Below are 27,244 nucleotides of genomic sequence, written 5' to 3'. Positions count from 1 at the left end.
AGGTACACACACAACAACAAGTTCATCCAATAGCCATTCAGCAAGCTCCAAGTAGTACTAGTACAAGTCAAGCTAGAGAAAAGTCCGGAAATGAAAGTTAAGCTCAAAACCAGAAAAATAGTTTTGACGTCATTTTGCGGTAATGGTACCAAAGGCGCTACGATTGTCGGATGAAGGTGAAAGACCCACCATTTTGAAGCTAAGAGACAGGGCTACAATATTGCAGAAGGTCACTCAACCCAGTTTCGAGTGTAACCAGGTCAAAAATGCAAGATACCATACCAGAATCACAAAAACAGATTCACAGAACGCATTCTAGCGGAAACATCACAAAGCAGGCTATCCAAGTCCAAATCCAGAAATTCTAAAACAAACTGAAAGCTAAGAAACAGGGCTAAATTTCATCAGAAGACCTCAACAACCAATTCGGAAGCAATTCCAGCCAAAACAACCAATTACAGGCGCAATTCTTACATTCCGGTAAAACCAGAACAGCAATAGTAATTTCGACTTTTCTCATTCAACGCTACTCCGATTGACCTGAAATTTTGTAGGCACCTCTAAAATATTATTCCCTATAACTTTCATGTTTTAATCCAAGGCCAATTCGGCCTCTATCTATGAGCTATAAATTCGGGCAGAATGCACAATCATAAACCCTAACTTTCCAAAATTTCTTCCAAAACAGAAATTGTTTGCAATTATCCACTTTTTTCACCTCATAGAGTCCTTAAACATCATTTTCAATCATCATACATGACCCATAATCATATCCATATGAAAACAGAAAAATCCCCAAAAATTATAAAACTTCATCAATTCAACCACAAATCAAGAAATAATCCATAATATTGCATCTCATACCACCACTAATCATGATTTAAGCATCAATTAAGGGAGGAGAGTGGTTCTTCACAACTCACCTTAGCAATACAAGAGATAGAGCAACTAGCCACCTTAGCTTTCCAAACAACTTCACAACCAAGCTCAACTCTACCAAACTAAGAGGTTTTATGGAGTAATTGGAAGATTAATCGGTTTAATTGAAAGATTGGGCAAGATTGGAGATTAGAAAATTGAGAGCTTTTCTTCCTTTTTTTGAGCAAGGGAATTCGGCCAAGAAGCTTGCAAAATGAAGAGATTTTTGGCCAATTTTAATTAAATGGTAAAGTTATGAATAGTAGTCAAATTCAAGACTAAATCTTATGGTGACACTTGTCACCTTTAGGTTTAAAACTTATCTTTTTGTCTCTCCAATACAAATATCTGAACAGCTTGTAAAATAATATCACTTAATACAAAATTTCAACAAGTTGTCAAAAATATAATGCATTTACCGCACTAGCGGGTCCCACGTCCAAAATACGCTCTTAATTTCTCAGTCGAGACATCCTGCAAGAATCTCTCAAGCATTCCAAGCAGACACTAAGAGTCAAATCAAACCCACAGTCCGGCATCCTAAACTTCAAACCTACGATACACTACAGAGATCTGAAGCCTAGGCTCTGATACCAACTGTGACAGTTCTCAGGGTCACATCACAAGGTACCTATCAGCTTGCCACCCGCACGCGGGCATCCCCTACGGAGAGTTTCGCTTCGTGACTCTTCACGAACGAGAGGCTCGGGGTTTTTCCAGACGAAGGACTAGGGGTCCCAACTGTCGGCATATGGCTCTGATACCAACTGTGACAGCCCCACCTCCCCCTAAGGCAAACCAGAGGGTTCGGCGGGCTGCCTGCCCAACTCTCGCCGGGACTCAGTCGTTCACTAAAGTCCTCAAATAAATTGCAAGAATAAACCTCAAATATTACAATATAAATCTCCAATATACATCAAATTCTCCAAAAATTACATGTCATAAGCGAAGCAGAAACAATTCCCAACAATACATAAAATGATTCCAAATCCAAACTGTACAAGATATATGCCATCCAACCACGTGAATAAGGACAACAAGTCCTTCCTTCGCTACGAGCCCTGTGGAGGGGAATAAAATATTTTTGGGGTGAGCTAGAAACTCAGCGAGTAACCGGTAAAATCAGTAATCAAATATATTTCACAATGTTGCATTTCGATGATTTCGATGATGTCATGATTCGGAAATCAAATGTACGTTTATTGCTCTCGTGAGCTAGTGAAATCATTGCACTTGAACACCCAATGCTCAAATAGATCATTTAATATTAACATTGAGAGAGAGCCCCTTTTTGAGCTCCAGATAAACATGAACATGAACCATAAACAGGATGGAGACGTTGGTGTCCAGCACAAGACTTTCCCAGAACTCATTGAAACCAAAATCATATCATGAATTCACATACAAGCACGCATGAGATGCAATCGAGTAAATAATGCAAGAAACATTTCAAAAATAACTTTGGAAACCGTTTAGGGTCACTCACCTCCACGGCTCAGAAATCATCCAGCATATAACATTGCCTTGCTCAAATCTAAGTCTTAGATCACAAAATCAATGCAAACAAATCCCTTCAAAGTTCGGACAGCACTTCCCCTGAATTTGCTAACTTTTCCAGCCATCATGACTTCATTATTTCCTCATTCCAACCCAAAGGTACACACACAACAACAAGTTCATCCAATAGCCATTCAGCAAGCTCCAAGTAGTACTAGTACAAGTCAAGCTAGAGAAAAGTCCGGAAATGAAAGTTAAGCTCAAAACCAGAAAAATAGTTTTGACGTCATTTTGCGGTATTGGTACCAAAGGCGCTACGATTGTCGGATGAAGGTGAAAGACCCACCATTTTGAAGCTAAGAGACAGGGCTACAATATTGCAGAAGGTCACTCAACCCAGTTTCGAGTGTAACCAGGTCAAAAATGCAAGATACCATACCAGAATCACAAAAACAGATTCACAGAACGCATTCTAGCGGAAACATCACAAAGCAGGCTATCCAAGTCCAAATCCAGAAATTCTAAAACAAATTGAAAGCTAAGAAACAGGGCTAAATTTCATCAGAAGACCTCAACAACCAATTCGGAAGCAATTCCAGCCAAAACAACCAATTACAGGCGCAATTCTTACATTCCGGTAAAACCAGAACAGCAATAGTAATTTCGACTTTTCTCATTCAACGCTACTCCGATTGACCTGAAATTTTGTAGGCACCTCTAAAATATTATTCCCTATAACTTTCATGTTTTAACCCAAGGCCAATTCGGCCTCTATCTATGAGCTATAAATTCGGGCAGAATGCACAATCATAAACCCTAACTTTCCAAAATTTCTTCCAAAACAGAAATTGTTTGCAATTATCCACTTTTTTCACCTCATAGAGTCCTTAAACATCATTTTCAATCATCATACATGACCCATAATCATATCCATATGAAAACAGAAAAATCCCCAAAAATTATAAAACTTCATCAATTCAACCACAAATCAAGAAATAATCCATAATATTGCATCTCATACCACCACTAATCATGATTTAAGCATCAATTAAGGGAGGAGAGTGGTTCTTCACAACTCACCTTAGCAATACAAGAGATAGAGCAACTAGCCACCTTAGCTTTCCAAACAACTTCACAACCAAGCTCAACTCCACCAAACTAAGAGGTTTTATGGAGTAATTGGAAGATTAATCGGTTTAATTGAAAGATTGGGCAAGATTGGAGATTAGAAAATTGAGAGCTTTTCTTCCTTTTTTTGAGCAAGAGAATTCGGCCAAGAAGCTTGCAAAATGAAGAGATTTTTGGCCAATTTTAATTAAATGGTAAAGTTATGAATAGTAGTCAAATTCAAGACTAAATCTTATGGTGAAACTTGTCACCTTTAGGTTTAAAACTTATCTTTTTGTCTCTCCAATACAAATATCTGAACACCTTGTAAAAAAATATCACTTAATACAAAATTTCAACAAGTTGTCAAAAATATAATGCATTTACCGCACTAGCGAGTCCCACGTCCAAAATACGCTCTTAATTTCTCAGTCGAGACATCCTGCAAGAATCTCTCAAGCATTCCAAGCAGACACTAAGAGTCAAATCAAACCCACAGTCCGGCATCCTAAACTTCAAGCCTATGATACACTACAGAGATCTGAAGCCTAGGCTCTGATACCAACTGTGACAGTTCTCAGGGTCACATCACAAGGTACCTATCAGCTTGCCACCCGCACGCGGGCATCCCCTACGGAGAGTTTCGCTTCGTGACTCTTCACGAACGAGAGGCTCGGGGTTTTTCCAGACGAAGGACTAGGGGTCCCAACTGTCGGCATATGGCTCTGATACCAACTGTGACAGCCCCACCTCCCCCTAAGGCAAACCAGAGGGTTCGGCGGGCTGCCTGCCCAACTCTCGCCGGGACTCAGTCGTTCACTAAAGTCCTCAAATAAATTGCAAGAATAAACCTCAAATATTACAATATAAATCTCCAATATACATCAAATTCTCCAAAAATTACATGTCATAAGCGAAGCAGAAACAATTCCCAATAATACATAAAATGATTCCAAATCCAAACTGTACAAGATATATGCCATCCAACCACGTGAATAAGGACTACAAGTCCTTCCTTCGTTACGAGCCCTGTGGAGGGGAATAAAATATTTTTGGGGTGAGCTAGAAGCTCAGCGAGTAACCGGTAAAATCAGTAATCAAATATATTTCACAATGTTGCAATTCGATGATTTCGATGATGTCATGATTCGGAAATCAAATGTACGTTTATTGCTCTCGTGAGCTAGTGAAATCATTGCACTTGAACACCCAATGCTCAAATAGATCATTTAATATTAACATTGAGAGAGAGCCCCTTTTTGAGCTCCAGATAAACATGAACATGAACCATAAACAGGATGGAGACGTTGGTGTCCAGCACAAGACTTTCCCAGAACTCATTGATGCCAAAATCATATCATGAATTCACATACAAGCACGCATGAGATGCAATCGAGTAAATAATGCAAGAAACATTTTAAAAATAACTTTGGAAACCGTTTTGGGTCACTCACCTCCACGGCTCAGAAATCATCCATCATATAACATTGCCTTGCTGAAATCTAAGTCTTCGATCACAAACTCAATGCAAACAAATCCCTTCAAAGTTCGGACAGCACTTCCCCTGAATTTGCTAACTTTTCCAGCCATCATGACTTCATTATTTCCTCATTCCAACCCAAAGGTACACACACAACAACAAGTTCATCCAATAGCCATTCAGCAAGCTCCAAGTAGTACTAGTACAAGTCAAGCTAGAGAAAAGTCCGGAAATGAAAGTTAAGCTCAAAACCAGAAAAATAGTTTTGACGTCATTTTACGGTAATGGTACCAAAGGTGCTACGATTGTCGGATGAAGGTGAAAGACCCACCATTTTGAAGCTAAGAGACAGGGCTACAATATTGCAGAAGGTCACTCAACCCAGTTTCGAGTGTAACCAGGTAAAAAATGCAAGATACCATACCAGAATCACAAAAACAGATTCACAGAACGCATTCTAGCGGAAACATCACAAAGCAGGCTGTCCAAGTCCAAATCCAGAAATTCCAAAACAAACTGAAAGCTAAGAAACAGGGCTAAATTTCATCAGAAGACCTCAAAAACCAATTCGGAAGCAATTCCAGCCAAAACAACCAATTACAGGCGCAATTCTTACATTCGGGTAAAACCAGAACAGCAATAGTAATTTCGACTTTTGTCATTCTACGCTACTCCGATTGACCTGAAATTTTGTAAGCACCTCTAAAATATTATTCCCTATAACTTTCATGTTTTAACCCAAGGCCAATTTGGCCTCTATCTATGAGCTATAAATTCGGGCAGAATGCACAATCATAAACCCTAACTTTCCAAAATTTCTTCCAAAACAGAAATTGTTTGCAATTATCCACTTTTTTCACCTCATAGAGTCCGTAAACATCATTTTCAATCATCATACATGACCCATAATCATATCCATATGAAAACAGAAAAATCCCCAAAAATTATAAAACTTCATCAATTCAACCACAAATCAAGAAATAATCCATAATATTGCATCTCATACCACCACTAATCATGATTTAAGCATCAATTAAGGGAGGAGAGTGGTTCTTCACAACTCACCTTAGCAATACAAGAGATAGAGCAACTAGCCACCTTAGCTTTCCAAACAACTTCACAACCAAGCTCAACTCCACCAAACTAAGAGGTTTTATGGAGTAATTGGAAGATTAATCGGTTTAATTGAAAGATTGGGCAAGATTGGAGATTAGAAAATTGAGAGCTTTTCTTCCTTTTTTTGAGCAAGAGAATTCGGCCAAGAAGCTTGCAAAATGAAGAGATTTTTGGCCAATTTTAATTAAATGGTAAAGTTATGAATAGTAGTCAAATTCAAGACTAAATCTTATGGTGACACTTGTCACCTTTAGGTTTAAAACTTATCTTTTTGTCTCTCCAATACAAATATCTGAACACCTTGTAAAATAATATCACTTAATACAAAATTTCAACAAGTTGTCAAAAATATAATGCATTTACCGCACTAGCGGGTCACACGTCCAAAATACGCTCTTAATTTCTCAGTCGAGACATCCTGCAAGAATCTCTCAAGCATTCCAAGCAGACACTAAGAGTCAAATCAAACCCACAGTCCGGCATCCTAAACTTCAAGCCTATGATACACTACAGAGATCTGAAGCCTAGGCTCTGATACCAACTGTGACAGTTCTCAGGGTCACATCACAAGGTACCTATCAGCTTGCCACCCGCACGCGGGCATCCCCTACGGAGAGTTTCACTTCGTGACTCTTCACGAACGAGAGGCTCGGGGCTTTTCCAGACGAAGGACTAGGGGTCCCAACTGTCAGCATATGGCTCTGATACCAACTGTAACAGCCCCACCTCCCCCTAAGGCAAACCAGAGGGTTCGGCGGGCTGCCTGCCCAACTCTCACCGGGACTCAGTCGTTCACTAAAGTCCTCAAATAAATTGCAAGAATAAACCTCAAATATTACAATATAAATCTCCAATATACATCAAATTCTCCAAAAATTACATGTCATAAGCGAAGCAGAAACAATTCCCAACAATACATAAAATGATTCCAAATCCAAACTGTACAAGATATATGCCATCCAACCACGTGAATAAGGACAACAAGTCCTTCCTTCGCTACGAGCCCTGTGGAGGGGAATAAAATATTTTTGGGGTGAGGTAGAAACTCAGCGAGTAACCGGTAAAATCAGTAATCAAATATATTTCACAATGTTGCATTTCGATGATTTCGATGATTTCGATGATGTCATGATTCGAAAATCAAATGTACGTATATTGCTCTCGTGAGCTAGTGAAATCATTGCACTTGAACACCCAATGCTCAAATAGATCATTTAATATTAACATTGAGAGAGAGCCCCTTTTTGAGCTCCAGATAAACATGAACATGAACCATAAACAGGATGGAGACGTTGGTGTCCAGCACAAGACTTTCCCAGAACTCATTGAAGCCAAAATCATATCATGAATTCACATACAAGCACGCATGAGATGCAATCGAGTAAATAATGCAAGAAACATTTTAAAAATAACTTTGGAAACCGTTTAGGGTCACTCACCTCCACGGCTCAGAAATCATCCATCATATAACATTGCCTTGCTCAAATCTAAGTCTTCGATCACAAACTCAATGCAAACAAATCCCTTCAAAGTTCGGACAGCACTTCCCCTGAATTTGCTAACTTTTCCAGCCATCATGACTTCATTATTTCCTCATTCCAACCCAAAGGTACACACACAACAACAAGTTCATCCAATAGCCATTCAGCAAGCTCCAAGTAGTACTAGTACAAGTCAAGCTAGAGAAAAGTCCGGAAATGAAAGTTAAGCTCAAAACCAGAAAAATAGTTTTGACGTCATTTTGCGGTAATGGTACCAAAGGCGCTACGATTGTCGGATGAAGGTGAAAGACCCACCATTTTGAAACTAAGAGACAGGGATACAATATTACAGAAGGTCACTCAACCCAGTTTCGAGTGTAACCAGGTCAAAAATGCAAGATACCATACCAGAATCACAAAAACAGATTCACAGAACGCATTCTAGCGGAAACATCACAAAGCAGGCTGTCCAAGTCCAAATCCAGAAATTCCAAAACAAACTGAAAGCTAAGAAACAGGGCTAAATTTCATCAGAAGACCTCAAAAACCAATTCGGAAGCAATTCCAGCCAAAACTATTCCCTATAACTTTCATGTTTTAACCCAAGGCCAATTTGGCCTCTATCTATGAGCTATAAATTCGGGCAGAATGCACAATCATAAACCCTAACTTTCCTAAATTTCTTCCAAAACAGAAATTGTTTGCAATTATCCACTTTTTTCACCTCATAGAGTCCGTAAACATCATTTTCAATCATCATACATGACCCATAATCATATCCATATGAAAACAGAAAAATCCCCAAAAATTATAAAACTTCATCAATTCAACCACAAATCAAGAAATAATCCATAATATTGCATCTCATACCACCACTAATCATGATTTAAGCATCAATTAAGGGAGGAGAGTGGTTCTTCACAACTCACCTTAGCAATACAAGAGATAGAGCAACTAGCCACCTTAGCTTTCCAAACAACTTCACAACCAAGCTCAACTCCACCAAACTAAGAGGTTTTATGGAGTAATTGGAAGATTAATCGGTTTAATTGAAAGATTGGGCAAGATTGGAGATTAGAAAATTGAGAGCTTTTCTTCCTTTTTTTGAGCAAGAGAATTCGGCCAAGAAGCTTGCAAAATGAAGAGATTTTTGGCCAATTTTAATTAAATGGTAAAGTTATGAATAGTAGTCAAATTCAAGACTAAATCTTATGGTGACACTTGTTACCTTTAGGTTTAAAACTTATCTTTTTGTCTCTCCAATACAAATATCTTAACACCTTGTAAAATAATATCACTTAATACAAAATTTCAACAAGTTGTCAAAAATATAATGCATTTACCGCACTAGCGGGTCACACGTCCAAAATACGCTCTTAATTTCTCAGTCGAGACATCCTGCAAGAATCTCTCAAGCATTCCAAGCAGACACTAAGAGTCAAATCAAACCCACAGTCCGGCATCCTAAACTTCAAGCCTATGATACACTACAGAGATCTGAAGCCTAGGCTCTGATACCAACTGTGACAGTTCTCAGGGTCACATCACAAGGTACCTATCAGCTTGCCACCCGCACGCGGGCATCCCCTACGGAGAGTTTCGCTTCGTGACTCTTCACGAACGAGAGGCTCGGGGTTTTTCCAGACGAAGGACTAGGGGTCCCAACTGTCGGCATATGGCTCTGATACCAACTGTGACAGCCCCACCTCCCCCTAAGGCAAACCAGAGGGTTCGGCGGGCTGCCTGCCCAACTCTCGCCGGGACTCAGTCGTTCACTAAAGTCCTCAAATAAATTGCAAGAATAAACCTCAAATATTACAATATAAATCTCCAATATACATCAAATTCTCCAAAAATTACATGTCATAAGCGAAGCAGAAACAATTCCCAACAATACATAAAATGATTCCAAATCCAAACTGTACAAGATATATGCCATCCAACCACGTGAATAAGGACTACAAGTCCTTCCTTCGTTACGAGCCCTGTGGAGGGGAATAAAATATTTTTGGGGTGAGCTAGAAGCTCAGCGAGTAACCGGTAAAATCAGTAATCAAATATATTTCACAATGTTGCATTTCGATGATTTCGATGATGTCATGATTCGGAAATAAATCATATCATGAATTCACATACAAGCACGCATGAGATGCAATCGAGTAAATAATGCAAGAAACATTTTAAAAATAACTTTGGAAACCGTTTAGGGTCACTCACCTCCACGGCTCAGAAATCATCCATCATATAACATTGCCTTGCTCAAATCTAAGTCTTCGATCACAAACTCAATGCAAACAAATCCCTTCAAAGTTCGGACAGCACTTCCCCTGAATTTGCTAACTTTTCCAGCCATCATGACTTCATTATTTCCTCATTCCAACCCAAAGGTACACACACAACAACAAGTTCATCCAATAGCCATTCAGCAAGCTCCAAGTAGTACTAGTACAAGTCAAGCTAGAGAAAAGTCCGGAAATGAAAGTTAAGCTCAAAAGCAGAAAAATAGTTTTGACGTCATTTTACGGTAATGGTACCAAAGGCGCTACGATTGTCGGATGAAGGTGAAAGACCCACCATTTTGAAGCTAAGAGACAGGGCTACAATATTGCAGAAGGTCACTCAACCCAGTTTCGAGTGTAACCAGGTCAAAAATGCAAGATACCATACCAGAATCACAAAAACAGATTCACAGAACGCATTCTAGCGGAAACATCACAAAGCAGGCTATCCAAGTCCAAATCCAGAAATTCCAAAATAAACTGAAAGCTAAGAAATAGGGCTAAATTTCATCAGAAGACCTCAACAACCAATTCGGAAGCAATTCCAGCCAAAACAACCAATTACAGGCGCAATTTTTACATTCGGGTAAAACCAGAACAGCAATAGTAATTTCGACTTTTCTCATTTTACGCTACTCCGATTGACCTGAAAGTTTGTAAGCACCTCTAAAATATTATTCCCTATAACTTTCATATTTTAACCGAAGGCCAATTCGGCCTCTATCTATGAGCTATAAATTCGGGCAGAATGCACAATCATAAACCCTAAGTTTCCAAAATTTCTTCCAAAACAGAAATTGTTTGCAATTATCCACTTTTTTCACCTCATAGAGTCCTTAAACATCATTTTCAATCATCATACATGACCCATAATCATATCCATATGAAAACAGAAAAATCCCCAAAAATTATAAAACTTCATCAATTCAACCACAAATCAAGAAATAATCCATAATATTGCATCTCATACCACCACTAATCATGATTTAAGCATCAATTAAGGGAGGAGAGTGGTTCTTCACAACTCACCTTAGCAATACAAGAGATAGAGCAACTAGCCACCTTAGCTTTCCAAACAACTTCACAACCAAGCTCAACTCCACCAAACTAAGAGGTTTTATGGAGTAATTGGAAGATTAATCGGTTTAATTGAAAGATTGGGCAAGATTGGAGATTAGAAAATTGAGAGCTTTTCTTCCTTTTTTTGAGCAAGAGAATTCGGCCAAGAAGCTTGCAAAATGAAGAGATTTTTGGCCAATTTTAATTAAATGGTAAAGTTATGAATAGTAGTCAAATTCAAGACTAAATCTTATGGTGACACTTGTCACCTTTAGGTTTAAAACTTATCTTTTTGTCTCTCCAATACAAATATCTGAACACCTTGTAAAATAATATCACTTAATACAAAATTTCAACAAGTTGTCAAAAATATAATGCATTTACCGCACTAGCGGGTCCCACGTCCAAAATACGCTCTTAATTTCTCAGTCGAGACATCTTGCAAGAATCTCTCAAGCATTCCAAGCAGACACTAAGAGTCAAATCAAACCCACAGTCCGGCATCCTAAACTTCAAGCCTATGATACACTACAGAGATCTGAAGCCTAGGCTCTGATACCAACTGTGACAGTTCTCAGGGTCACATCACAAGGTACCTATCAGCTTGCCACCCGCACGCGGGCATCCCCTACGGAGAGTTTCGCTTCGTGACTCTTCACGAACGAGAGGCTCGGGGTTTTTCCAGACGAAGGACTAGGGGTCCCAACTGTCGGCATATGGCTCTGATACCAACTGTGACAGCCCCACCTCCCCCTAAGGCAAACCAGAGGGTTCGGCGGGCTGCCTGCCCAACTCTCGCCGGGACTCAGTCGTTCACTAAAGTCCTCAAATAAATTGCAAAAATAAACCTCAAATATTACAATATAAATCTCCAATATACATCAAATTCTCCAAAAATTACATGTCATAAGCGAAGCAGAAACAATTCCCAACAATACATAAAATGATTCCAAATCCAAACTGTACAAGATATATGCCATCCAACCACGTGAATAAGGACAACAAGTCCTTCCTTCGCTACGAGCCCTGTGGAGGGGAATAAAATATTTTTGGGGTGAGCTAGAAGCTCAGCGAGTAACCGGTAAAATCAGTAATCAAATATATTTCACAATGTTGCATTTCGATGATTTCGATGATGTCATGATTCGGAAATCAAATATACGTTTATTGCTCTCGTGAGCTAGTGAAATCATTGCACTTGAACACCCAATGCTCAAATAGATCATTTAATATTAACATTGAGAGAGAGCCCCTTTTTGAGCTCCAGATAAACATGAACATGAACCATAAACAGGATGGAGACGTTGGTGTCCAGCACAAGACTTTCCCAGAACTCATTGAAGCCAAAATCATATCATGAATTCACATACAAGCACGCATGAGATGCAATCGAGTAAATAATGCAAGAAACATTTTAAAAATAACTTTGGAAACCGTTTAGGGTCACTCACCTCCACGGCTCAGAAATCATCCATCATATAACATTGCCTTGCTCAAATCTAAGTCTTCGATCACAAACTCAATGCAAACAAATCCCTTCAAAGTTCGGACAGCACTTCCCCTGAATTTGCTAACTTTTCCAGCCATCATGACTTCATTATTTCCTCATTCCAACCCAAAGGTACACACACAACAACAAGTTCATCCAATAGCCATTCAGCAAGCTCCAAGTAGTACTAGTACAAGTCAAGCTAGAGAAAAGTCCGGAAATGAAAGTTAAGCTCAAAACCAGAAAAATAGTTTTGACGTCATTTTGCGGTAATGGTACCAAAGGCGCTACGATTGTCGGATGAAGGTGAAAGACCCACCATTTTGAAGCTAAGAGACAGGGCTACAATATTGCAGAAGGTCACTCAACCCAGTTTCGAGTGTAACCAGGTCAAAAATGCAAGATACCATACCAGAATCACAAAAACAGATTCACAGAATGCATTCTAGCGGAAACATCACAAAGCAGGCTATCCAAGTCCAAATCCAGAAATACTAAAACAAACTGAAAGCTAAGAAACAGGGCTAAATTTCATCAGAAGACCTCAACAACCAATTCGGAAGCAATTCCAGCCAAAACAACCAATTACAGGCGCAATTCTTACATTCGGGTAAAACCAGAACAGCAATAGTAATTTCGACTTTTCTCATTCAACGCTACTCCGATTGACCTGAAATTTTGTAGGCACCTCTAAAATAGTATTCCCTATAACTTTCATGTTTTAACCCAAGGCCAATTCGGCCTCTATCTATGAGCTATAAATTCGGGCAGAATGCACAATCATAAACCCTAACTTTCCAAAATTTCTTCCAAAACAGAAATTGTTTGCAATTATCCACTTTTTTCACCTCATAGAGTCCTTAAACATCATTTTAAATCATCATACATGACCCATAATCATATCCGTTTGAAAACAGAAAAATTCCCAAAAATTATAAAACTTCATCAATTCAACCACAAATCAAGAAATAATCCATAATATTGCATTTCATACCACCACTAATCATGATTTAAGCATCAATTAAGGGAGGAGAGTGGTTCTTCACAACTCACCTTAGCAATACAAGAGATAGAGCAACTAGCCACCTTAGCTTTCCAAACAACTTCACAACCAAGCTCAACTCCACCAAACTAAGAGGTTTTATGGAGTAATTGGAAGATTAATCGGTTTAATTGAAAGATTGGGCAAGATTGGAGATTAGAAAATTGAGAGCTTTTCTTCCTTTTTTTGAGCAAGAGAATTCGCCCAAGAAGCTTGCAAAATGAAGAGATTTTTGGCCAATTTTAATTAAATGGTAAAGTTATGAATAGTAGTCAAATTCAAGACTAAATCTTATGGTGACACTTGTCACCTTTAGGTTTAAAACTTATCTTTTTGTCTCTCCAATACAAATATCTGAACACCTTGTAAAATAATATCACTTAATACAAAATTTCAACAAGTTGTCAAAAATATAATGCATTTACCGCACTAGCGGGTCCCACGTCCAACATACGCTCTTAATTTCTCAGTCGAGACATCCTGCAAGAATCTCTCAAGCATTCCAAGCAGACACTAAGAGTCAAATCAAACCCACAGTCCGGCATCCTAAACTTCAAGCCTATGATACACTACAGAGATCTGAAGCCTAGGCTCTGATACCAACTGTGACAGTTCTCAGGGTCACATCACAAGGTACCTATCAGCTTGCCACCCGCACGCGGGCATCCCCTACGGAGAGTTTCGCTTCGTGACTCTTCACGAACGAGAGGCTCGGGGTTTTTCCAGACGAAGGACTAGGGGTCCCAACTGTCGGCATATGGCTCTGATACCAACTGTGACAGCCCCACCTCCCCCTAAGGCAAACCAGAGGGTTCGGCGGGCTGCCTGCCCAACTCTCGCCGGGACTCAGTCGTTCACTAAAGTCCTCAAATAAATTGCAAGAATAAACCTCAAATATTACAATATAAATCTCCAATATACATCAAATTCTCCAAAAATTACATGTCATAAGCGAAGCAGAAACAATTCCCAACAATACATAAAATGATTCCAAATCCAAACTGTACAAGATATATGCCATCCAACCACGTGAATAAGGACTACAAGTCCTTCCTTCGCTACGAGCCCTGTGGAGGGGAATAAAATATTTTTGGGGTGAGCTAGAAGCTCAGCGAGTAACCGGTAAAATCAGTAATCAAATATATTTCACAATGTTGCATTTCGATGATTTCGATGATGTCATGATTCGGAAATCAAATATACGTTTATTGCTCTCGTGAGCTAGTGAAATCATTGCACTTGAACACCCAATACTCAAATAGATCATTTAATATTAACATTGAGAGAGAGCCCCTTTTTGTGCTCCAGATAAACATGAACATGAACCATAAACAGGATGGAGACGTTGGTGTCCAGCACAAGACTTTCCCAGAACTCATTGAAGCCAAAATCATATCATGAATTCACATACAAGCACGCATGAGATGCAATCGAGTAAATAATGCAAGAAACATTTTAAAAATAACTTTGGAAACCGTTTAGGGTCACTCACCTCCACGGCTCAGAAATCATCCATCATATAACATTGCCTTGCTCAAATCTAAGTCTTCGATCACAAACTCAATGCAAACAAATCCCTTCAAAGTTCGGACAGCACTTCCCCTGAATTTGCTAACTTTTCCAGCCATCATGACTTCATTATTTCCTCATTCCAACCCAAAGGTACACACACAACAACAAGTTCATCCAATAGCCATTCAGCAAGCTCCAAGTAGTACTAGTACAAGTCAAGCTAGAGAAAAGTCCGGAAATGAAAGTTAAGCTCAAAACCAGAAAAATAGTTTTGACGTCATTTTACGGTAATGGTACCAAAGGCGCTACGATTGTCGGATGAAGGTGAAAGACCCACCATTTTGAAGCTAAGAGACAGGGCTACAATATTGCAGAAGGTCACTCAACCCAGTTTCGAGTGTAACCAGGTCAAAAATGCAAGATACCATACCAGAATCACAAAAACAGATTCACAGAACGCATTCTAGCGGAAACATCACAAAGCAGGCTATCCAAGTCCAAATCCAGAAATTCCAAAATAAACTGAAAGCTAAGAAATAGGGCTAAATTTCATCAGAAGACCTCAACAACCAATTCGGAAGCAATTCCAGCCAAAACAACCAATTACAGGCGCAATTCTTACATTCGGGTAAAACCAGAACAGCAATAGTAATTTCGACTTTTCTCATTTTACGCTACTCCGATTGACCTGAAAGTTTGTAAGCACCTCTAAAATATTATTCCCTATAACTTTCATGTTTTAACCGAAGGCCAATTCGGCCTCTATCTATGAGCTATAAATTCGGGCAGAATGCACAATCATAAACCCTAAGTTTCCAAAATTTCTTCCAAAACAGAAATTGTTTGCAATTATCCACTTTTTTCACCTCATAGAGTCCTTAAACATCATTTTCAATCATCATACATGACCCATAATCATATCCATATGAAAACAGAAAAATCCCCAAAAATTATAAAACTTCATCAATTCAACCACAAATCAAGAAATAATCCATAATATTGCATCTCATACCACCACTAATCATGATTTAAGCATCAATTAAGGGAGGAGAGTGGTTCTTCACAACTCACCTTAGCAATACAAGAGATAGAGCAACTAGCCACCTTAGCTTTCCAAACAACTTCACAACCAAGCTCAACTCCACCAAACTAAGAGGTTTTATGGAGTAATTGGAAGATTAATTGGTTTAATTGAAAGATTGGGCAAGATTGGAGATTAGAAAATTGAGAGCTTTTCTTCCTTTTTTTGAGCAAGAGAATTCGCCCAAGAAGCTTGCAAAATGAAGAGATTTTTGGCCAATTTTAATTAAATGGTAAAGTTATGAATAGTAGTCAAATTCAAGACTAAATCTTATGGTGACACTTGTCACCTTTAGGTTTAAAACTTATCTTTTTGTCTCTCCAATACAAATATCTGAACACCTTGTAAAATAATATCACTTAATACAAAATTTCAACAAGTTGTCAAAAATATAATGCATTTACCGCACTAGCGGGTCCCACGTCCAAAATACGCTCTTAATTTCTCAGTCGAGACATCCTGCAAGAATCTCTCAAGCATTCCAAGCAGACACTAAGAGTCAAATCAAACCCACAGTCCGGCATCCTAAACTTCAAGCCTATGATACACTACAGAGATCTGAAGCCTAGGCTCTGATACCAACTGTGACAGTTCTCAGGGTCACATCACAAGGTACCTATCAGCTTGCCACCCGCACGCGGGCATCCCCTACGGAGAGTTTCGCTTCGTGACTCTTCACGAACGAGAGGCTCGGGGTTTTTCCAGACGAAGGACTAGGGGTCCCAACTGTCGGCATATGGCTCTGATACCAACTGTGACAGCCCCACCTCCCCCTAAGGCAAACCAGAGGGTTCGGCGGGCTGCCTGCCCAACTCTCGCCGGGACTCAGTCGTTCACTAAAGTCCTCAAATAAATTGCAAGAATAAACCTCAAATATTACAATATAAATCTCCAATATACATCAAATTCTCCAAAAATTACATGTCATAAGCGAAGCAGAAACAATTCCCAACAATACATAAAATGATTCCAAATCCAAACTGTACAAGATATATGCCATCCAACCACGTGAATAAGGACTACAAGTCCTTCCTTCGCTACGAGCCCTGTGGAGGGGAATAAAATATTTTTGGGGTGAGCTAGAAGCTCAGCGAGTAACCGGTAAAATCAGTAATCAAATATATTTCACAATGTTGCATTTCGATGATTTCGATGATGTCATGATTCGGAAATCAAATATACGTTTATTGCTCTCGTGAGCTAGTGAAATCATTGCACTTGAACACCCAATACTCAAATAGATCATTTAATATTAACATTGAGAGAGAGCCCCTTTTTGTGCTCCAGATAAACATGAACATGAACCATAAACAGGATGGAGACGTTGGTGTCCAGCACAAGACTTTCCCAGAACTCATTGAAGCCAAAATCATATCATGAATTCACATACAAGCACGCATGAGATGCAATCGAGTAAATAATGCAAGAAACATTTTAAAAATAACTTTGGAAACCGTTTAGGGTCACTCACCTCCACGGCTCAGAAATCATCCATCATATAACATTGCCTTGCTCAAATCTAAGTCTTCGATCACAAACTCAATGCAAACAAATCCCTTCAAAGTTCGGACAGCACTTCCCCTGAATTTGCTAACTTTTCCAGCCATCATGACTTCATTATTTCCTCATTCCAACCCAAAGGTACACACACAACAACAAGTTCATCCAATAGCCATTCAGCAAGCTCCAAGTAGTACTAGTACAAGTCAAGCTAGAGAAAAGTCCGGAAATGAAAGTTAAGCTCAAAACCAGAAAAATAGTTTTGACGTCATTTTACGGTAATGGTACCAAAGGCGCTACGATTGTCGGATGAAGGTGAAAGACCCACCATTTTGAAGCTAAGAGACAGGGCTACAATATTACAGAAGGTCACTCAACCCAGTTTCGAGTGTAACCAGGTCAAAAATGCAAGATACCATACCAGAATCACAAAAACAGATTCACAGAACGCATTCTAGCGGAAACATCACAAAGCAGGCTATCCAAGTCCAAATCCAGAAATTCCAAAATAAACTGAAAGCTAAGAAATAGGGCTAAATTTCATCAGAAGACCTCAACAACCAATTCGGAAGCAATTCCAGCCAAAACAACCAATTACAGGCGCAATTCTTACATTCGGGTAAAACCAGAATAGCAATAGTAATTTCGACTTTTCTCATTTTACGCTACTCCGATTGACCTGAAAGTTTGTAAGCACCTCTAAAATATTATTCCCTATAACTTTCATGTTTTAACCCAAGGCCAATTCGGCCTCTATCTATGAGCTATAAATTCGGGCAGAATGCACAATCATAAACCCTAAGTTTCCAAAATTTCTTCCAAAACAGAAATTGTTTGCAATTATCCACTTTTTTCACCTCATAGAGTCCTTAAACATCATTTTCAATCATCATACATGACCCATAATCATATCCATATGAAAACAGAAAAATCCCCAAAAATTATAAAACTTCATCAATTCAACCACAAATCAAGAAATAATCCATAATATTGCATCTCATACCACCACTAATCATGATTTAAGCATCAATTAAGGGAGGAGAGTGGTTCTTCACAACTCACCTTAGCAATACAAGAGATAGAGCAACTAGCCACCTTAGCTTTCCAAACAACTTCACAACCAAGCTCAACTCCACCAAACTAAGAGGTTTTATGGAGTAATTGGAAGATTAATCGGTTTAATTGAAAGATTGGGCAAGATTGGAGATTAGAAAATTGAGAGCTTTTCTTCCTTTTTTTGAGCAAGAGAATTCGGCCAAGAAGCTTGCAAAATGAAGAGATTTTTGGCCAATTTTAATTAAATGGTAAAGTTATGAATAGTAGTCAAATTCAAGACTAAATCTTATGGTGACACTTGTCACCTTTAGGTTTAAAACTTATCTTTTTGTCTCTCCAATACAAATATCTGAACACCTTGTAAAATAATATCACTTAATACAAAATTTCAACAAGTTGTCAAAAATATAATGCATTTACCGCACTAGCGGGTCCCACGTCCAAAATACGCTCTTAATTTCTCAGTCGAGACATCCTGCAAGAATCTCTCAAGCATTCCAAGCAGACACTAAGAGTCAAATCAAACCCACAGTCCGGCATCCTAAACTTCAAGCCTATGATACACTACAGAGATCTGAAGCCTAGGCTCTGATACCAACTGTGACAGTTCTCAGGGTCACATCACAAGGTACCTATCAGCTTGCCACCCGCACGCGGGCATCCCCTACGGAGAGTTTCGCTTCGTGACTCTTCACGAACGAGAGGCTCGGGGTTTTTCCAGACGAAGGACTAGGGGTCCCAACTGTCGGCATATGGCTCTGATACCAACTGTGACAGCCCCACCTCCCCCTAAGGCAAACCAGAGGGTTCGGCGGGCTGCCTGCCCAACTCTCGCCGGGACTCAGTCGTTCACTAAAGTCCTCAAATAAATTGCAAGAATAAACCTCAAATATTACAATATAAATCTCCAATATACATCAAATTCTCCAAAAATTACATGTCATAAGCGAAGCAGAAACAATTCCCAACAATACATAAAATGATTCCAAATCCAAACTGTACAAGATATATGCCATCCAACCACGTGAATAAGGACTACAAGTCCTTCCTTCGCTACGAGCCCTGTGGAGGGGAATAAAATATTTTTGGGGTGAGCTAGAAGCTCAGCGAGTAACCGGTAAAATCAGTAATCAAATATATTTCACAATGTTGCATTTCGATGATTTCGATGATGTCATGATTCGGAAATCAAATATACGTTTATTGCTCTCGTGAGCTAGTGAAATCATTGCACTTGAACACCCAATGCTCAAATAGATCATTTAATATTAACATTGAGAGAGAGCCCCTTTTTGAGCTCCAGATAAACATGAACATGAACCATAAACAGGATGGAGACGTTGGTGTCCAGCACAAGACTTTCCCAGAACTCATTGAAGCCAAAATCATATCATGAATTCACATACAAGCACGCATGAGATGCAATCGAGTAAATAATGCAAGAAACATTTTAAAAATAACTTTGGAAACCGTTTAGGGTCACTCACCTCCACGGCTCAGAAATCATCCATCATATAACATTGCCTTGCTCAAATCTAAGTCTTCGATCACAAACTCAATGCAAACAAATCCCTTCAAAGTTCGGACAGCACTTCCCCTGAATTTGCTAACTTTTCCAGCCATCATGACTTCATTATTTCCTCATTCCAACCCAAAGGTACACACACAACAACAAGTTCATCCAATAGCCATTCAGCAAGCTCCAAGTAGTACTAGTACAAGTCAAGCTAGAGAAAAGTCCGGAAATGAAAGTTAAGCTCAAAACCAGAAAAATAGTTTTGACGTCATTTTGCGGTAATGGTACCAAAGGCGCTACGATTGTCGGATGAAGGTGAAAGACCCACCATTTTGAAGCTAAGAGACAGGGCTACAATATTGCAGAAGGTCACTCAACCCAGTTTCGAGTGTAACCAGGTCAAAAATGCAAGATACCATACCAGAATCACAAAAACAGATTCACAGAATGCATTCTAGCGGAAACATCACAAAGCAGGCTATCCAAGTCCAAATCCAGAAATACCAAAATAAACTGAAAGCTAAGAAATAGGGCTAAATTTCATCAGAAGACCTCAACAACCAATTCGGAAGCAATTCCAGCCAAAACAACCAATTACAGGCGCAATTCTTACATTCGGGTAAAACCAGAACAGCAATAGTAATTTCGACTTTTCTCATTTTACGCTACTCCGATTGACCTGAAAGTTTGTAAGCACCTCTAAAATATTATTCCCTATAACTTTCATGTTTTAACCGAAGGCCAATTCGGCCTCTATCTATGAGCTATAAATTCGGGCAGAATGCACAATCATAAACCCTAAGTTTCCAAAATTTCTTCCAAAACAGAAATTGTTTGCAATTATCCACTTTTTTCACCTCATAGAGTCCTTAAACATCATTTTCAATCATCATACATGACCCATAATCATATCCATATGAAAACAGAAAAATCCCCAAAAATTATAAAACTTCATCAATTCAACCACAAATCAAGAAATAATCCATAATATTGCATCTCATACCACCACTAATCATGATTTAAGCATCAATTAAGGGAGGAGAGTGGTTCTTCACAACTCACCTTAGCAATACAAGAGATAGAGCAACTAGCCACCTTAGCTTTCCAAACAACTTCACAACCAAGCTCAACTCCACCAAACTAAGAGGTTTTATGGAGTAATTGGAAGATTAATCGGTTTAATTGAAAGATTGGGCAAGATTGGAGATTAGAAAATTGAGAGCTTTTCTTCCTTTTTTTGAGCAAGAGAATTCGGCCAAGAAGCTTGCAAAATGAAGAGATTTTTGGCCAATTTTAATTAAATGGTAAAGTTATGAATAGTAGTCAAATTCAAGACTAAATCTTATGGTGACACTTGTCACCTTTAGGTTTAAAACTTATCTTTTTGTCTCTCCAATACAAATATCTGAACACCTTGTAAAATAATATCACTTAATACAAAATTTCAACAAGTTGTCAAAAATATAATGCATTTACCGCACTAGCGGGTCCCACGTCCAAAATACGCTCTTAATTTCTCAGTCGAGACATCCTGCAAGAATCTCTCAAGCATTCCAAGCAGACACTAAGAGTCAAATCAAACCCACAGTCCGGCATCCTAAACTTCAAGCCTATGATACACTACAGAGATCTGAAGCCTAGGCTCTGATACCAACTGTGACAGTTCTCAGGGTCACATCACAAGGTACCTATCAGCTTGCCACCCGCACGCGGGCATCCCCTACGGAGAGTTTCGCTTCGTGACTCTTCACGAACGAGAGGCTCGGGGTTTTTCCAGACGAAGGACTAGGGGTCCCAACTGTCGGCATATGGCTCTGATACCAACTGTGACAGCCCCACCTCCCCCTAAGGCAAACCAGAGGGTTCGGCGGGCTGCCTGCCCAACTCTCGCCGGGACTCAGTCGTTCACTAAAGTCCTCAAATAAATTGCAAGAATAAACCTCAAATATTACAATATAAATCTCCAATATACATCAAATTCTCCAAAAATTACATGTCATAAGCGAAGCAGAAACAATTCCCAACAATACATAAAATGATTCCAAATCCAAACTGTACAAGATATATGCCATCCAACCACGTGAATAAGGACTACAAGTCCTTCCTTCGCTACGAGCCCTGTGGAGGGGAATAAAATATTTTTGGGGTGAGCTAGAAGCTCAGCGAGTAACCGGTAAAATCAGTAATCAAATATATTTCACAATGTTGCATTTCGATGATTTCGATGATGTCATGATTCGGAAATCAAATATACGTTTATTGCTCTCGTGAGCTAGTGAAATCATTGCACTTGAACACCCAATACTCAAATAGATCATTTAATATTAACATTGAGAGAGAGCCCCTTTTTGTGCTCCAGATAAACATGAACATGAACCATAAACAGGATGGAGACGTTGGTGTCCAGCACAAGACTTTCCCAGAACTCATTGAAGCCAAAATCATATCATGAATTCACATACAAGCACGCATGAGATGCAATCGAGTAAATAATGCAAGAAACATTTTAAAAATAACTTTGGAAACCGTTTAGGGTCACTCACCTCCACGGCTCAGAAATCATCCATCATATAACATTGCCTTGCTCAAATCTAAGTCTTCGATCACAAACTCAATGCAAACAAATCCCTTCAAAGTTCGGACAGCACTTCCCCTGAATTTGCTAACTTTTCCAGCCATCATGACTTCATTATTTCCTCATTCCAACCCAAAGGTACACACACAACAACAAGTTCATCCAATAGCCATTCAGCAAGCTCCAAGTAGTACTAGTACAAGTCAAGCTAGAGAAAAGTCCGGAAATGAAAGTTAAGCTCAAAACCAGAAAAATAGTTTTGACGTCATTTTACGGTAATGGTACCAAAGGCGCTACGATTGTCGGATGAAGGTGAAAGACCCACCATTTTGAAGCTAAGAGACAGGGCTACAATATTACAGAAGGTCACTCAACCCAGTTTCGAGTGTAACCAGGTCAAAAATGCAAGATACCATACCAGAATCACAAAAACAGATTCACAGAACGCATTCTAGCGGAAACATCACAAAGCAGGCTATCCAAGTCCAAATCCAGAAATTCCAAAATAAACTGAAAGCTAAGAAATAGGGCTAAATTTCATCAGAAGACCTCAACAACCAATTCGGAAGCAATTCCAGCCAAAACAACCAATTACAGGCGCAATTCTTACATTCGGGTAAAACCAGAATAGCAATAGTAATTTCGACTTTTCTCATTTTACGCTACTCCGATTGACCTGAAAGTTTGTAAGCACCTCTAAAATATTATTCCCTATAACTTTCATGTTTTAACCCAAGGCCAATTCGGCCTCTATCTATGAGCTATAAATTCGGGCAGAATGCACAATCATAAACCCTAAGTTTCCAAAATTTCTTCCAAAACAGAAATTGTTTGCAATTATCCACTTTTTTCACCTCATAGAGTCCTTAAACATCATTTTCAATCATCATACATGACCCATAATCATATCCATATGAAAACAGAAAAATCCCCAAAAATTATAAAACTTCATCAATTCAACCACAAATCAAGAAATAATCCATAATATTGCATCTCATACCACCACTAATCATGATTTAAGCATCAATTAAGGGAGGAGAGTGGTTCTTCACAACTCACCTTAGCAATACAAGAGATAGAGCAACTAGCCACCTTAGCTTTCCAAACAACTTCACAACCAAGCTCAACTCCACCAAACTAAGAGGTTTTATGGAGTAATTGGAAGATTAATCGGTTTAATTGAAAGATTGGGCAAGATTGGAGATTAGAAAATTGAGAGCTTTTCTTCCTTTTTTTGAGCAAGAGAATTCGGCCAAGAAGCTTGCAAAATGAAGAGATTTTTGGCCAATTTTAATTAAATGGTAAAGTTATGAATAGTAGTCAAATTCAAGACTAAATCTTATGGTGACACTTGTCACCTTTAGGTTTAAAACTTATCTTTTTGTCTCTCCAATACAAATATCTGAACACCTTGTAAAATAATATCACTTAATACAAAATTTCAACAAGTTGTCAAAAATATAATGCATTTACCGCACTAGCGGGTCCCACGTCCAAAATACGCTCTTAATTTCTCAGTCGAGACATCCTGCAAGAATCTCTCAAGCATTCCAAGCAGACACTAAGAGTCAAATCAAACCCACAGTCCGGCATCCTAAACTTCAAGCCTATGATACACTACAGAGATCTGAAGCCTAGGCTCTGATACCAACTGTGACAGTTCTCAGGGTCACATCACAAGGTACCTATCAGCTTGCCACCCGCACGCGGGCATCCCCTACGGAGAGTTTCGCTTCGTGACTCTTCACGAACGAGAGGCTCGGGGTTTTTCCAGACGAAGGACTAGGGGTCCCAACTGTCGGCATATGGCTCTGATACCAACTGTGACAGCCCCACCTCCCCCTAAGGCAAACCAGAGGGTTCGGCGGGCTGCCTGCCCAACTCTCGCCGGGACTCAGTCGTTCACTAAAGTCCTCAAATAAATTGCAAGAATAAACCTCAAATATTACAATATAAATCTCCAATATACATCAAATTCTCCAAAAATTACATGTCATAAGCGAAGCAGAAACAATTCCCAACAATACATAAAATGATTCCAAATCCAAACTGTACAAGATATATGCCATCCAACCACGTGAATAAGGACTACAAGTCCTTCCTTCGCTACGAGCCCTGTGGAGGGGAATAAAATATTTTTGGGGTGAGCTAGAAGCTCAGCGAGTAACCGGTAAAATCAGTAATCAAATATATTTCACAATGTTGCATTTCGATGATTTCGATGATGTCATGATTCGGAAATCAAATATACGTTTATTGCTCTCGTGAGCTAGTGAAATCATTGCACTTGAACACCCAATACTCAAATAGATCATTTAATATTAACATTGAGAGAGAGCCCCTTTTTGAGCTCCAGATAAACATGAACATGAACCATAAACAGGATGGAGACGTTGGTGTCCAGCACAAGACTTTCCCAGAACTCATTGAAGCCAAAATCATATCATGAATTCACATACAAGCACGCATGAGATGCAATCGAGTAAATAATGCAAGAAACATTTTAAAAATAACTTTGGAAACCGTTTAGGGTCACTCACCTCCACGGCTCAGAAATCATCCATCATATAACATTGCCTTGCTCAAATCTAAGTCTTCGATCACAAACTCAATGCAAACAAATCCCTTCAAAGTTCGGACAGCACTTCCCCTGAATTTGCTAACTTTTCCAGCCATCATGACTTCATTATTTCCTCATTCCAACCCAAAGGTACACACACAACAACAAGTTCATCCAATAGCCATTCAGCAAGCTCCAAGTAGTACTAGTACAAGTCAAGCTAGAGAAAAGTCCGGAAATGAAAGTTAAGCTCAAAACCAGAAAAATAGTTTTGACGTCATTTTGCGGTAATGGTACCAAAGGCGCTACGATTGTCGGATGAAGGTGAAAGACCCACCATTTTGAAGCTAAGAGACAGGGCTACAATATTGCAGAAGGTCACTCAACCCAGTTTCGAGTGTAACCAGGTCAAAAATGCAAGATACCATACCAGAATCACAAAAACAGATTCACAGAATGCATTCTAGCGGAAACATCACAAAGCAGGCTATCCAAGTCCAAATCCAGAAATACTAAAACAAACTGAAAGCTAAGAAACAGGGCTAAATTTCATCAGAAGACCTCAACAACCAATTCGGAAGCAATTCCAGCCAAAACAACCAATTACAGGCGCAATTCTTACATTCGGGTAAAACCAGAACAGCAATAGTAATTTCGACTTTTCTCATTCAACGCTACTCCGATTGACCTGAAATTTTGTAGGCACCTCTAAAATAGTATTCCCTATAACTTTCATGTTTTAACCCAAGGCCAATTCGGCCTCTATCTATGAGCTATAAATTCGGGCAGAATGCACAATCATAAACCCTAACTTTCCAAAATTTCTTCCAAAACAGAAATTGTTTGCAATTATCCACTTTTTTCACCTCATAGAGTCCTTAAACATCATTTTAAATCATCATACATGACCCATAATCATATCCGTTTGAAAACAGAAAAATTCCCAAAAATTATAAAACTTCATCAATTCAACCACAAATCAAGAAATAATCCATAATATTGCATTTCATACCACCACTAATCATGATTTAAGCATCAATTAAGGGAGGAGAGTGGTTCTTCACAACTCACCTTAGCAATACAAGAGATAGAGCAACTAGCCACCTTAGCTTTCCAAACAACTTCACAACCAAGCTCAACTCCACCAAACTAAGAGGTTTTATGGAGTAATTGGAAGATTAATCGGTTTAATTGAAAGATTGGGCAAGATTGGAGATTAGAAAATTGAGAGCTTTTCTTCCTTTTTTTGAGCAAGAGAATTCGCCCAAGAAGCTTGCAAAATGAAGAGATTTTTGGCCAATTTTAATTAAATGGTAAAGTTATGAATAGTAGTCAAATTCAAGACTAAATCTTATGGTGACACTTGTCACCTTTAGGTTTAAAACTTATCTTTTTGTCTCTCCAATACAAATATCTGAACACCTTGTAAAATAATATCACTTAATACAAAATTTCAACAAGTTGTCAAAAATATAATGCATTTACCGCACTAGCGGGTCCCACGTCCAACATACGCTCTTAATTTCTCAGTCGAGACATCCTGCAAGAATCTCTCAAGCATTCCAAGCAGACACTAAGAGTCAAATCAAACCCACAGTCCGGCATCCTAAACTTCAAGCCTATGATACACTACAGAGATCTGAAGCCTAGGCTCTGATACCAACTGTGACAGTTCTCAGGGTCACATCACAAGGTACCTATCAGCTTGCCACCCGCACGCGGGCATCCCCTACGGAGAGTTTCGCTTCGTGACTCTTCACGAACGAGAGGCTCGGGGTTTTTCCAGACGAAGGACTAGGGGTCCCAACTGTCGGCATATGGCTCTGATACCAACTGTGACAGCCCCACCTCCCCCTAAGGCAAACCAGAGGGTTCGGCGGGCTGCCTGCCCAACTCTCGTCGGGACTCAGTCGTTCACTAAAGTCCTCAAATAAATTGCAAGAATAAACCTCAAATATTACAATATAAATCTCCAA

Source organism: Coffea arabica, chromosome 5e, assembly GCF_036785885.1.
Source record: "Coffea arabica cultivar ET-39 chromosome 5e, Coffea Arabica ET-39 HiFi, whole genome shotgun sequence".
Taxonomy (NCBI): Eukaryota; Viridiplantae; Streptophyta; class Magnoliopsida; order Gentianales; family Rubiaceae; genus Coffea; species Coffea arabica.
This window is presented reverse-complemented; position numbering follows the sequence as displayed.